The sequence below is a fragment of the Myodes glareolus genome, chromosome 16 (genome assembly GCF_982192425.1).
Source record: "Myodes glareolus chromosome 16, mMyoGla1.1, whole genome shotgun sequence".
NCBI classification, from domain to species: Eukaryota; Metazoa; Chordata; class Mammalia; order Rodentia; family Cricetidae; genus Myodes; species Myodes glareolus.
Window position 1 is genome coordinate 14009304 of NC_142041.1, and position 15604 is coordinate 14024907.

A 15604-nucleotide genomic window follows, 5' to 3' on the forward strand; every position below is an offset into this window, starting at 1 on the left:
GAATGACATGAAGCAGAGCATGGTGGGACAGGAAGTGCAGCCGCGCTTTGTGTCACTAAATAAGAAGTAAGTGGATGTGATGAGCAAAATGTTTTGCACAAATCATGGACTACAATAAAGAAATTACCTTCGGAGATTTCCCCTCCATCAACCAAAGATCACATTTCAGATAAACTCAGTTCCAAGCAGAAAGACGAGCTGGCTGGCTTTAAAATGTCACCTGCATTCACTTCCGCTCATCTTTAGCATCTCTTTGAGCACCCATTGGATAACAAGCGTATTTAACTCTTACCTCACTGTGGTTAGACCAAGGCCATTTGCTTGGAAAACTGAAGACACGTGCATTGGTGCTAGCCCTGAGGCCCCTTTTGGCTTACACACGTGACAGAACTGCCTCGGGTTCCAAAGCAGAGCTCCTAGAACTTTGGATGACTCAGATATGTTCCTGAAATATGTATGATTTTTTTTGTTTTGTTTTTTGTTTTCTGAGACAGGGTTACTCTGTACAATAGCCCTAGTCGTCCTTGAACTAGCTCTTATAGACCAGGCTGGCCTTGATTTTTATATAATTTTATAGTTTGGGGTGTCAGTTAATAAAATCAACATAGATGTTGTCTGGGTCACAATACTGTCAGAGTGGCCCTGAAGGCATTGTGTTTGCACATAATGGTCACAGCTAAACCACTTTAACAGCCAAGAGATGATGAAAAGAAATTGGAGAAGGGAGTTAGCAAAGCTTCTTCACTACTGAAAAAAGCTTTTATATAAAGTTAGATAATGTTCAAGGTTTTCTAATATCTTTCTTCATCTCTGTTTCTTTGCTTCTTTTTTCTTTCCTTCCTTTCTTCCTTCCTTCCTTCCTTCCTTCCTTTCGACAGGATCTTCCTACACAGCTCAAGGACCCCAATTCTCAATCCCCCTGCATGAGTTCTTGCTCTGTGAGTGAGGTTTAGTCATCACTATTATGCCTGACTAAATCCTAATTTTAAAACAGAAGTAGGTTTAAAATAAAATTTAAAATAATTCTACACCGAATATACAATGTTGTAAAACTGTTTGTACAATGATTATTTCTGTGAAAATGATCTATGCCTACAAAACATTAGCAGTCCAGGTATCAGAAAGGTCACCTTTGAAATGACTAGAAAGTACTGTGTCAATAGTATGCACCCCAGATATACTTAGTGTTCAGAATTAAGTGTGTTAAGTAACTGTATGGGTACAGATGGAATGAGTACCCAGGGACTCACGAATTAAGCAAGTGTCAACCACCGAACTTCTTCCCCATTCCCTGAATGCTTTTTTATTTTTTGACACATTGTCACTTGTGAAGACGGACACTAAAAAGAAATCCCACACTAGTTCAGAACTGAGTATAATAAAGGGTTATTTATTTAGGGGTAGACTCACAGATCACAGTCCTCTGCTCGAATGGGGAACAGCAACCAAATCCTGCAGCAGGAAGGGAGAGGGGATGACTCTATGCTCTCTCATAGTGTAGATCACAGTCTATAAGGTTAGGTATTTGAATAACCAATCATTTTCACTATTTGTTATATGAGTCTAAGGCTTATAGTTGTGGGAGGAAATCATGTTGATTTCCAGTGAATGGTGTAATAAGAAGACCCCTATTATAAAAGGGGACACTTAGGGTTCTGATGATGACGTGGAGTATCAGAAAAATGCTTCCCCATTTTGTTTGTTACATACACCACTTTTGGTTTTAACATTACAGCCAAAATCCTTTTCTGTTTCAAAGCATATTTCAATAGTTGAAAATTATTTTATTTTTCTGTGAATGAATGTTTTGCCTGCATGTATGCCTGTACACTATATGTGTGTGGTGCATGTGGAGGCCAGAAGAGGATGTTGGATCCACTGGACCTGGAGTTGCAGATGGTTGTGAGCCATGTGTGGGTTCTGGAAATTGAGCCCTGGTCCTCTAAAAGAGCAACCAGTGCTCTTTACTGCTGAGCCAACCCTTCAGTCACTGGAACAATGACTTTGACAGAAAGAATGGTTAAATCATTGATGCGACGGCCTGGAACCAGTAATGATGACACGATAACAGAGCTCTTCTTGCACGCAGTTTATTCAGGACCTTGAACAGTTGTTTCTCTCTCGCTTCTCTCCCGTTTCTCTCTGTTCCTGGGGCAGACCTCTCCCAGCCCTTATATAGGCTATGGTCGCCTATCTTGGAGTGCCACGTGGACATTGCCCACAGGCTCAAGCATACGCAAGCGACACACGATCATAGCAGGTCACGGGCCATCACCATAAAAGGAGTTGTTTATTACAGAGAGCGCTAGGGCTCGCGGAGGGTGGCAGCCGGTGCCATCTTAAAGGCGCGACTCCACGCAGCTCTCTACAAACCACAACTTAAATTAAGGACTTAGGGCAATTAAGCTTCATCTAGAGAACAGTCAATGAATGCAGTTTTAGGTGATTTGGTGGGTGGAGACTTGAAATGACTTTAGGGGACACACCACTGTTACTAATATAATTATTTTTTCAAGAGGTCTAAGAATGTTTTTCTTTCAATACAACTCACCAACAAAAGACATGAACCAATTACCAATCACTAAAGTGACCCTTTATAACATGAAAATCATGTTTTCTCTTACATATATGCTTAAAGTAACTACATATATTTAAAACTAAAATTCTTCATTGATTCTTAGTAAGAAATCAAGAAAGAAGGGATTTTTTTTTTAAAAGAAGAAAGAAGACTCACTATGCACCTCTTTCCTGTAAAAGACAATTCTTAGTTGTTTCTGGAGCGCACAAGTTTTAATCAAAATGTTTTGATTAGTTTCCACACAGATGCTGACACAGTGTGCATCGTACAACATATAATATTCGGACCACAAGACTAGAGTGTGAATATTTGTGTTATCTGTGAGGTTCAGCATCTTGTTGCCAGCTAATCCCACGAGGAGGGAAGTCACACCAGTCAGATACATCCTTGTCCAGTGCTGGACTGCATCCAAAGGAAACAAGAAAGATTTCTGACATTAGAGAACACGTTGACTTTGGAGCATCCCCATAGTTGACAACAAGCTACAAGCTGCTGTGCAGTTATGGATCCTGTTCTGCAGGAGCACAAGGAATGTCAGCCATGAAAAACTCAAGAGGAAATAGAGACAGACACTTCCAAATTCCTCTCCTTCTTTGTCTACTTGCCACTAATGGACTTAGATATTTTTAGCTGGTCTCAGAAACAATTCTAAAACTGCATTTTCAGTTCCTCATTCCCTTAAAAAAATAACAAAAACAGATTTTAGATATTTAAAACAAAACAATAATGCTGAAAGCCACCCCAGACTTTTCCCTGAGTCCCAAGACCTTGTTCAACACCACATTAAATACCTAAAATTTATTATTTCAAAAAGAGAATTAATACATCTTAAAACTTACCAGATAATAAAGGAGCTTAGAAAATTGCAAAGTGTCCATCAACCAGTTAGCAAACCATGCAATAGTCACATACTGGGAACAATTTAACCACAAAGGGGCATAAAGTACAAGGACCAGCTTTAACAAGGATAACATTTAAGAATAACTTAGGTGAGAGAGTTCAGACACACCTGGCCACAGATGTAGAATGGTACTTACGCAGACTGCCCAGAGAAGAAAAATCTTTGGAAATAGAAGTAAATTAGTCATTGCCAGAGTCTAGGGGATAGGGCAGGGAAATGCTTGACAAAGGCTTTGGGTTTTGAGAGGCTCTGGAATTAGATAACAACAGTGGTTAGAAACTTCTGGGACATTACAGACCAATCTCACTCATGAACACTGATGCAAAAATACTCAATATAATACAGGCAAACTGAATCCAAGAACACATCAGAAAAATCATGCACCGTGACCACATCTGCTTCATCTCAGAGATGTAGGGATGGTTCAACATATGAAAATCTGTCAATATAATCAACCATATAAACAAACTGAAAAAGAAAACCCACATGATCATATCATTAGATGCTGAAAAAGCCTTCGAACAAAATATCCCTTCATGATAAAGGTTTTGGAGAGAGCAGGGATACAAGGAACATAACTAAACATAATTAAGGCAATATACAGCAAGCCAACAGCCAACATCAAACTAAATGGAGAGAAACTTAAAGTGATCCCACTAAAATCAGGAACAAGACAAGGTTGTCCACGCTCTCCATATCTATTCAATATAGTTCTTGAGGTCCTAGCTAGAGCAATAAGACACCAAAGGAAATAAAGAGGATACAAATCAGAAAAGAAGTCAAACTCTCACTATTTGCTGATAATATAATAGTTTACATAAGTGACTCCAAAAACTCTACCAAGAAACTTCTACAACTCATAAACACCTTTAGTAATGTAACAAGATACAAGATAAACTCAAAAATTTCAGTACCCCTACTTTACACAGATGATAAACTGGCTGAGAAAGAAATCAGAGAAACATCACCCTTCAAAATAGCCACAAATATCATAAAATATCTTGGAGTAACTCTAACCAAACAAGTGGAAGATCTGTATGACAAGAACTTTAAATATTTGATAAAAGAAATTGAAGAGGACACCAGAAAATGGAAATATCTTCCATGCTCTTGGGTAGGTAGAATTAACACAATAAAAAATGGCAATGTTACCCAAAGCAATCTACAGATACAATGCAATGCCCAGCAAATTCTTCACAGACCTCGAAAGAACAATATTCAAGTTCATATGGAAAAGCAAAAAACCCAGGATAGCCAAAACAATCCTGACAATAAAGGAACTTCTGGAAGCATCATAATCCCTGACTTCAAACTCTACTTTAGAGCTACATACAGTACTGAAAACAGTCTGGTATTGGCATAAAAACAGACAGGAGGACCAATGGAACCAAATCGAAGGCCCTGTGTTTTCCCAATTCCAGAAACCTTGACTCATTTGAACTTCTTTCTCCTCTTTAATCCTACATTTCACAATATTTAACGTTCTTATGTTTTGAATATCTCAGATCTGATATCTCCGCTCGACGTTCATCTTCTGTGGACCCTGAGGTACTATTTGGTTGTAGTAACTGCAGTGGTTTCCATGCCTGGATATATTTGCTAAAAGGAAATGCTATTTGTAAATGTTGTTTTCTAGATTGTTTTATGTCAACTTGTCACGAGCTAAAGTTATCCGAGAGAAAAACTCAGTGAAGAAAATGCCTTCATAAGATGGTCTGTAGGAAAGCCTGTAAGACATTTTCATAATTAGGGATTGATGGGGTAGGGCCCAGTTCATTGTGAGTGGTGCTTCACTGGTGGTCCTGGGTTCCATAAGAAAACAGCCTGAGCAAGCCATGAGGAACTAGCCAGTAAACAGCACCCCTCCATGGTCTATACATCAACTCCTGCCCCCAGGTCCCTGCCCCCCTTAAGTTCCTGCCCTCTGTTGGATGGTAAACTGTTATATAGAACTGTAAATGAAATAGACCCTTTCCGCCCCAGTGGTAATGCTAAGACATGCAGAAATCACATTTTAAATTAAAGTGACTTAATTGCTTATCTTATATTTCTGAGTCTTTAGTTGCTCCTTAATGTACAAGAATGATGGATTTGGGGTCTTGAGTAGTAACAATGAAAGGTGTGATCCTAGTATCAGAGAGACTACAGTCTACTGGGAGGCCCCAGTAAGCACACAGACAGCCAGTACATGGTATGCAGGCTCAAGAGAAGCCAGGGTGCACATCAATGGAAAGAAATTCCAGAAAAGGAGGCACTTGGTGTTCACACCCAGAGGCCAGAGAAGCCTGCAGTCTTCAAAGATGAGGGAGAGGCCTGACCACCGAAGTTCCTACGCTGCTGTAGAAATAACGTCTCCAGGTTGAAAGGTTAAAACAAACAACCCTCAAACTGACTCAACGAACTAAGAGCTTGGGGTTTTGAAAAGACTAGAAGAGAGCTGGCTGGTAGAAACCTGGATTCAAGTGTCCGTGTCCCCACTGCCATCTCGGGCAGGCCAGGAGTTTGCTGTGGACACACGGCCACCAGTTGACCCAGGCTTGAATTCCACTGGCTGGCAAACCAGCAGACGGAGCTGTGTTCCTGGCCAGTTTTCCACATGATTTATATTTCACGGGGCAATTTAGACCACAAGGCTGAGACAATCCCTGAACAAGAGGAATTACATGATTACATTTCCTCCTCTCCCAGCCCTAGCCAAACCAAAAGGACGCAGAAGGATGGCACACCTCAGAGTAAAAGGAGGCAGGCTGTCCCTGTAGGGGACCAGCACAATAGTCAGGGGACCCCTGGGGTAATCGGGAGATAATGCCTTGTGGAGACATTGACCCTGGGCAGTAAGCGGCACCAAGAGAAAGGTCACTGATCCGGAAGTTCTTAGGTGAATCCAGGAAACATTTTGATTTCTGACTTCAGATAGTATCAGGACAAAGAAGAATGGGTAAATTTGAGTGATGGTAATGGCAGGATTTAGAAGGTATATGTGGGGAAGGAGAGAAGGGAGAACTAAGTTCCACCCCAGGTTTCAGGCTTTGGGCAACCTAATGAATAGAAACCCATTTGCCAGGGTTCATGGAGCAAGAACAACTCTGGGAAGAATATAATTTAATATTAAGTATCCCTTAGTGAACTCTTGGAACCACATGTGTTTCAGATTCTAGATTTTGAAATACTGGCATATGTACAGTAAGATGCATTGGATATGAGAATCGATTCTAAACACCAAATTCATGTACAGGAGGTAATTTCATGTAGTACTTAGAGTATATTTGCACCTTAGCTGCAGCCTCTCACGTGAGATCATAGGTGTAGCTTTTTATTTGGATTTCGATCCTTGGATTAAGGATGCTCAGCCTGCCCTTGTGCACTTCCACTTAGCACCTAGGGGAACTTGCTAGTTTGAATCTCAGTGCACATCCCTATCACCAGGCACACATTCATCTCAGAAGGGTCCCTGCTAAGTGCAGAGATGAGAAAACCTGTCTGCAATCTTCTTAAGCGCTTGTAAATTGCAGCGACTAAGGGTATATAAATTCATGACAGGCAACAGGGGAACAGAAGTGAATGCAAAAGAGACATCTCTGCCTAAATTATCTTGGGGTTATTTTAGAAAGGGGACTTTGCTCAGGGAGAGACTCAGAACTGCATTGTAGAATAAGATAGAATTAAAATGTATCAGAAGAGGACAAGAATAATTGAACTGACTAAATCATAACGGTATCTGGAAATCTATACTCCTGTGAAATTTCTCGACTCAAAAAAGTAGATATTTTAGTGGTGCATGTTGTGGGAACTGGGAACCAGGACCAGTCAGCAAGTGTTATGTCTCCACCAGGAGATGGGGACAGTATCTAGTGACATAGCTCATAGCATCTCAGGGATGTCGTGTGCTTGCTGCCAATTCACTTTAAGAGCCAGACAATGATTTCATGAACTTCTGCATAGCATTATCTCAACAGTACCCCAGAAGAGAGTCCTCCTAACTCTTCCCTTCAAAGAAAGCCCTTTGTCTCCCTGCAGATTATCTTATAGAGTCGAGAAAGGGAGGAAGGGAGAAGCTGGTCCCTGATTGGCAGAGAACCTGGGCAAACCTTCACCAGGACTCTGCATGGACCCATTGCAAAGGCACTAGAGAGGGAATCAGAAGAAGCCAAGGCACACGAGCACACTCGGGACCGTGCTGCGGAGGCTCTCCTTGATAGCCACGCAGCTTGTCTCATTTCCTTCCACACAAAGGTACCAGTCTATGAGATAATCCTGAAGACAGAAACTTAAAAAATCAACAACTCTGACTTTCGGACTGAAGACTGCCCAGAATATATGGCACTGCGAGGAAGTGAAAAACAGGAGGTGACATGTTTGAGTTGGGCGGATGGGAAGTGGACTTCTGCATTTCCATCGGCAATTATAACATCATTAAGGAAATATGAGAAAGCCATTAGTGTTGCACAAATGCCTGCTAGTCTGTGGTTTTGGACATTGGTCAACTGAATTCGGGAGTTAATGTATGTTTTTTCAAATTACATAGGGATTATATTTCAGTGTTGCTAATTCCTTTTGAGTTTTGAATGTGGGATTCCTTTAAACATTCCATTTCTAAATAACATTTAGCATAACACGTGTAATACTGGCATTCTCTCTAACAGTGGAACTCCACATACCAAACCCTTGAATGTTAAGGTTTGTCGGTATTTGTTTGAATAGCCAACCCACTGCATGGAGAATATGCATTGCATGTCTACAAATCAAGGAATGGGGAAACACAGCACTTCCTTTCTTTAGTCAATCCGTGTGCCCGTTCTCTGTGTGGCTCCGTTGGCCACTGAGCAAACCACTCTGTTCTATGTATAGCCTTGTTGATTCGCATGCTTCTCCGAAGGCACACACCCAGGGTTGTTAGGAACGGCAGTGCTGGTAAACAACCTTCCAAAGCCCCCTGAATGTTGCCTTCAGAGGTGAAGAGCACAGGAAGGTCTCCGAATAATTTTGAGAGTTCTCCTTGACTTCAGAGTCTTTTTCTTTCAAACTGATTTGAAGGTTGGTCTCTTCTCAGGTTCAGTTAGTGGAAGCTGGAACACTGATTGGGTGGAGTAGCTCCTTCCCCTTATTTTTAAGACAACAGAGGTGTCTTATACTTTGGAAATTCTGAAGTTCTGTGAGCTGACTCCCTACAGTCTTAAAAAGTTATTGTTGTTTGTATTATTGTTATTTGATTTAAGTTGGAAGAGAACTTTATTTGTTCTAGGGAGTCTCCCATGTCCTCTTAGAACTTCTAGAGCTGCTCCTTGGTGCTGGCAGCCTTGGTGACCTTCAACAAATTGAAGTAGAGTGTCTTGCAGGGACCTTCACTTTCCCACAGTGATAACATAGCCAATCTGAATATCCCTGAAACGGGAAAGGTGCACAGACATGTCCTTGTGGAACTTCTCACTGTACTTCCCAGACATAGTGGAGATTGTCCCAGCAGATGACAATGGCCCTGCTTCTTCATCTTGGTCATAAAACCAGACAGGATTTGGCCCTGGATGGAGATATTAGCAGTGAAGAGCATTTCTTGTCTGTGTCGTTGCTGTCAGTGGCCTTCTTAGAAAGAGCTTATATGAGATGAAAATGTCTTTAAGGACCAATAACTTCATTTGACATACCAGGTGCCACCAAACTGTGTAAAGATCTTTCTGGAACAGTTAACACATATATCCTGCCTATGTGCACATAGGGAAGGCATAAATGGGCATGTGCACTGGGAACATACACTTTAGAGACAATGTTGGGGAGCCTTCCTGAGCTTGAATTCTGAAAAGAATTGGAAGCTACCTGCTGCTGGGGTTCCCTATTGCTCCCTTACTTCTTTCCTCCCAGAACTCCTAATTGGCAGCAGAGTCACCATTCTTTAGTCCCCTTTCTGCACATTTTCATCCACATCTTAGGGGCTTTCATCCCGGCCCTCTCATCAGATTTTCCCTTTCTTCCCCGTGAATTCTTCATGCAGAATCCCCCCCCCCCCACACACACACACGTACCCGCCACCACTAAATCTTGATTCACACCGCTAATCTGCAACAAGAAATAAATGGCAGGCGCCTACGCAGCAATCCTCTGCGGTCTGTAAGAGGGAACCCTCATTTCACCTGCACCACTGGTGTCCTTGTCTGATTCTCTCAGTGACAGGGACATCGTCCTTCATGTCTGAAGTGGAGAGACATGACCGTCGACAGCCAGCTCAGAGAGAAAGTGAAGAAAGAACACCCCCCCACACACACACCTAACCAACTAATCAAGCTGTGTACCTATCAGAGGGTGCGGACAGAGGTGGTTATCAAGGAGACAGTCCGATGCTCAGAGTCCAGAGGGGACTGAGACAGGCAAACAGGCACCCACAGTACAGTGAGATACGATAAGGGCTGATGTGAGCTGATCCTGAAGACTGGGGGCTGGGAAGGCAAGCAAATAGCATTGTGCTGAGAGGGCAGAGACCTCAGCAAGGAGCTGACCTTTAACAAGAGATTTGGAGCAAATAGGCACGGTAAAGCCACACGGGGTGAATCCCCTGACGGTGGAAGATGCACTCAGAAACCACCTGGTGAAGCAGAGCCAAAAGACATATCTGGGGAACAGCGAGATTAGGGGCAGCAGGAGACATAGCTTGAAAGTCCAGTAAACTGAAGGATCCCAAAGGCCTCCAGCTGTTTAGCGGTGTGGGTGTTATCCTGCAAGTCAGGAGGGGCACTGGAAGAGTTAGCAATACCCAAAGTGCAATGACAGCTGTGTGGATTTGAACAGAAACTCTGGCGGGCAATCAGGAGGAAAACTGGAGGCAAGCTGGTTAGCACTCAAGGAAAAGGATGGGGTGAGCATAAATAAGGGAAGGAAGAGCCAGGACCAAACACAAGGGATGTCTGGAAGCTGCACTTGGTTCCAGAGCTCCGCAGCATACTGGGAGGAGGGTCATTGGAAAAGAAGGCACCAAAGATAACTCCACGAGCCTGTTTTCAAAAGCTATTGTCTTGAGTTTCCAAATAAATCCATAACAATATCAACTGAGCAAAACATGCGTGTAAGTCAAAGGGCGAATTCAGAAAGGGAAAGTTCACGTGCTCAGCTGGGCACTTGCCCTTTGGGATGCTTGCTGGGCGACAGTCAGCGTTGGGAAATGGTGGCGCAAAGCCGATGACAGAAAGCCAGACTTGGAAATCACTGAGTAGTGGTCATAGCTGGAGCCAAAGGTTTGAGGGCCCAGGGGAGATGCAGAAGGTTAAAAGGAAAACCTAGCTTGGAACCTTGTCAGGGCAAGGAGTAAGCAGATGATTGAAAAGACACGAAAGTCAGGAGAGATACAGAGAGGGCTGATGTCATCACATCAAAGGGACAGGAGTGGACAACAATGTCAGAGGCTCAAGGGTGGCCGAGTCAGATAAGGAATGTAAATGTGAAGGAAGACTCTGGAATCTGCAGGTAAGCACAGCGCAATCTTCAGGTAAGAGGCAGCTGTGCTACCAAAGGCTGAGGGCTTCTGAGTCCTCTACATCCTAACAGGTACTGATGATGGTAGTTTGCTTATGTCTGTCAAAACTATTCATATTAACTACATTAGGAATTAAAACAGAGTACATTTTTAAAAGTAGCTACTTGTTTGCTCTTTTGAAGTCATAGATCCGGGGTCGAAGAGACAACTCAGGAGTTAAGAGCCCTGACTGCTTCTGGAGAGTTTGCTTCCCAACTCCTGTGCCCAGTGGCTCACAACTCCAGTTCCAGAGAATCTGACACCCGTGGGCTCCACTGGAGCTCAAGAACAGCCCCCCTATACACATACACACAATTAAAAATAATAAAATATTTAAAATAGCGAATCTGCATGTGTTAAAGTTCTTGATGTAAAAGCACAAGGACCGAGGTCAAATCTCCAGAATGTGCAAGAAAAGCTGTGTATGACTTCACACTTTTATCCCCCAGGGCTGTGGAGGAAGGGCTGCACCAAAGGGTTCCTGGCACCTGCAGGCCACCAGCCCGTGTCCGTGTTCAGCAAGAGACCTTTTTGAAGGAACAAAGCAGAGCACAGTTGCTAGGAAAGGACATGGCTCCTCTGTGAGGGCGCAGAAAAGCCTGAATACCGATACAGACATGCACACAAATATCACACTTATACACACACACACACACACACACACACACACACACACAACACACACAAATAGAAAGTACATTTTAGTCAAGATAAATACCATTTTTAAAATTTTTTAATTATTTATTTATTTCTTTTACAGTGTTCTGCCTGCATGTATGCTTGCATGCCAGAAGACAGCACCAGATCTCATTACAGATCTTTGTGAGCCATCATATGGTTGAAAATAGGAATTGAATTTAGGACTTCTGGAAATGCAGTCAGTGCTCTTAACCTGTGAGCCACCTCTCCAGCCCCATACATACCATTTTTAAGTGAAAAGCTGCTATTCCTCAAGTCGAATCAGTACTTAGGATTCCACAGTTCAATTTATAACTCTTAAGTAGGCAACCTATATAAGGCAATTGTGTGTTCGTCTTCCTCCTGCTGTGAGAACTCAGAAACCCACATGTATATCACTGTCTTCTTCTCATAGGAAAACATTTGAAGTAAGCATCCTCTCTAGAGCACACTGTAGCATCATAGTTTGTATGTCATTTATAATAGAAACCAGCTGCCTCACACCAGAAGTTGGGAGATTCGTGTAAGTGCATTGTTTTCTATCTATTAACCAAAGTATTGGTGGTGCTTTTTCATTACAGGATTAGGAGGAAGATGAAAATTAACCATTATAATTTTCAATAACTCTCTGGTCTTATAGCTATCAGGTATGACAGGACTCACACAGCCTAGACTGGGCTCAAACTCACTATATAGCTGAGGGTGACCCTGAATTTCTTCTTCAGCCTCCTGGGAGTGTGAGGTTTAAAAGTTGAGCCAAGACAGCCAGTTTATGAAATCCTGGGGATTGAAACAGAGCCTTGTGAATATAGGTAAGTAGTTTACTACCTAGTTACTTCTCGAGCCCAGCATCAGACATAGCCTTGAACTTCCTAGGCAGAGTTAAAAGGGTACTTCAGTATAATATTTAAAGTTCTGTCTCAGTGAAGAAAGCCCAGACATGATAACACAGTTCAGCTCTCTACTGGGGTATCAGCTGGACTGGAATTTACGTACAAAGAATGCTTTTGCAGTTTTTTAAGATATTGCACCACTTCTTGATTTTGTGACTTCTTACCGTTCACGTCGCCTTTCTCCTTCTTCCCAAATTTAGGAGAAAAGATGGTGAGAGCATCATCGAGTCTTTCTCCTGCCCCCTACTGGTTCTTCTCACCCATGGCTCCCCCCCACCCAGGCGAGAAGTCAAGACCATCCTGGGTCTTCTGCTACTCAGCATTCCCTCTTAGACAACAAGGATCAGAGGGACCTATTGGGGGATTTCAAATAACACATCATCATACACCTACTAGAATGGTTACAATCAGGCTGACAGTGCCACATGTTGGCAAAAATATGGAGAAACAAATCTTGATACATCCATGATGGAAATGGAAAATGATATAGCCACATTGGAAAACAGTTTCTAATTTTTTATTTTATATGCATTTCCCTCTGTATGTATATATGTGTGTCACGTTACACACTGCCTGATGGAATGGGATTTGCAGATCATTGTGAGCTTACATGAAGATGCTGGGAGCTAAGCCCAGGTCTTCTTGAAGAGCAGCAAATGTCCCTATCCACTGAGTCATCTCTTCAGTCCCAGGATCCTTTCTTTCAAAGTTAAACACAAGTACACGCATACATGACAGACCAGGGATTCAGCCCAAGAGAAATGAGGAAGCACATCAACACAGACGTGGACACAGACATTTGTAGAGCTACTCACAGTAGCTCAAACTAGAACAGATCCAAAAAGATCAATAAATAGACTGTATATTTTTTCAAGAAAATACATTATTTGAAAGCAAAAAGGAAAGATCAATACTTAAAATAATAGATGACTCTCAAAAGCATCATACTAAGTGAAAGAAGCCATATATAAAACAGTATAATGTATAGTAACATTTATATAAGTTTAACCCACAGACACACTCATGCGTGTGAGCACACTCACACAGTGTAAAATAATACGGCCCTATGAGTTGTTGACTGGGGAGGCCCCCAGAAGCCCCTCAGACATAACAAGCTACTGTTGATGTTCTTTGTTGTCTACCAAATTAATAATACCTCATTGCTGAAGACACCACACACTTGGGTTATAGAGCACTGAGACCTTTGAGCTGGAGGTTTCTTCCCTGCTGGCTAGCATTTGTAATGCTAGAAGGTGCCATGCAGGATGCTGGAGAAATAAAAGCCATCAAAACTCTCCCCCAAGCTGTGCACACCCTGGGCTATGATAATAACCTGCTTAACAAGATATGCCCACCCATGCTACAGTGGCACAACTGTTGTTGGGGTAACCAACAGCTCTCTTTGTGGATCTGAAGCTGGCTTTGCAAGATGGAACTCATGCCCTGTACTGTAAACCTAACCAAGAATGCCTGTCTAAGGAAGTCTTACGTCTTAGGAGAGAACTTGCTACTGTTATTTTGCTAAATGTACATAGTGTCAAACTTCTTTCTGCTTGGTTAAAAGCATAACCCTAGCTCCCCCTCACCTTTGGAATGGAGCAGGAAGCTCCATTTCAAACCCCCTCCCCTGGGAGTTGCCTTGGTCCGTATTTCAACTCTGGGAAAGCCCACCAAGCACTGACCCCCTTCCCAGGGAAGGTCAGGACCACTCCTACAGCCTATTTAGGCTGCCCTCCAGAAAAGGAACACGTACTCCAGGTTTTGCGTGGTCTCCCCCAGCCTCTCTTTTCCTTGCCATGCTTTCCCTGGCCACCTGGGAGTACAGCATTAATTAAACACGGACATCTTTTATTTGGTCTGATTGGAATTATTTGCATCAGTGGAGAGGCTTGTCTTAAGAAACATTCCTAACATTTTCTAAATCTTATCTTTATACCCATACATGATATTGCTACTTTCAGTCTTTGTCAGAGAAGCTTTGTTTTATGGTGGGCAGTAGTAAGTATGGCTCACTAATTGATCAAAATGGAAAGAGTAAGTTACAGTAGAGTGATTGACCCTAAACAGAATGCCTGTTTTATATATTATCTCCCCTAAAGCTTAGGGATCATTGGAGAGAACATGCAGAAAGAATGTGAGAGCCAGACATCAGGGAGGGTTGCTATGAATCAATGTCTTCTGACTGTGACTTAGTCATTGCTCTCAAAAACTCACTGAAGTTGTGGTCACCTACATAGGATCTGCGAGATATGGCCACCATCATTTCTTCATGTACAGGGGAGGGGCTAATGAGGCTCCATTGCTCACGAAGAGTTGATGGGCAGTTAAGGGGTACTGGAGAAAAAAGGTTCCAGTTTTCACTTGTGTAGCCACTGATAAATTCCTGGTGTTCCAGCAAACATGCCCCAACCCATGCTCATGCAAGTATTCCTAATTAAATGCAAAGTGTAAATACGCCACATTGTGTTTATCCGTGCCTCCTTCGATGAGCACAAGGCCTTTGTGACTTGGGGAGGGATGCTCCTGAAGCTACAGACAGAGTAGAAGATATTCTCATCTTCACATTGTCTCCCAGCTTGCCAACAGTTGTCTTTTCAATTATTTAGAATTTTCTTTCAACAGTGTTTTATAGTTATTATACCTGGGAGTTTGTTATTCTAAATAAAACCATTTTCCTAATTTCATGTGTGAGTCCTTGTTTGTTTTGGACACTGGCAAGCTCAACATAGGAGCTTCATTTCTTGCTGGAGAAAGAAAGAGCAAATCTGAGTTCTTTCCAAGGCTCTTAGGTCTGACTGGAGAATAAAGCTACAAATTTGACTCAAATTCTGCTAGAGACCTCAAGTGGTACATAAGTCTGAGTGCATCTGGACATTTGACACATTCTCTTTGTACACACATAGTCCTGGGTGTCATAAAACACTCCCTACAAATATACAACGCACTTTGACTGTGCCCCACTGTGGGGCCGTTCATCTCCTTCCCTCCCCTCCTAGATCCACTTCTTAAGTTCTCACATCTAATATTAGCAGATGCGGATACAGGAACAGACTAGC

At 42.5% G+C, this 15604-nt stretch overlaps 1 long non-coding RNA gene across 2 annotated transcripts in view; it reads left to right on the plus strand.

The window, feature by feature from the left end:
• Positions 1 to 15604, plus strand: part of LOC125391132 (uncharacterized) — a 39687-nt gene that overhangs the window by 21397 nt on the left and 2686 nt on the right. Inside the window, exon 3 of one of the 2 annotated variants that reach the window (XR_007228980.3) lies at positions 2813 to 6802. The exons of the other annotated variant lie outside the window; for it this stretch is intronic. This is a non-coding gene — a long non-coding RNA (uncharacterized LOC125391132). Of the gene's footprint in view, positions 1 to 2812; positions 6803 to 15604 lie in introns of those variants that run through there. 2 annotated transcript variants of the gene reach the window in all.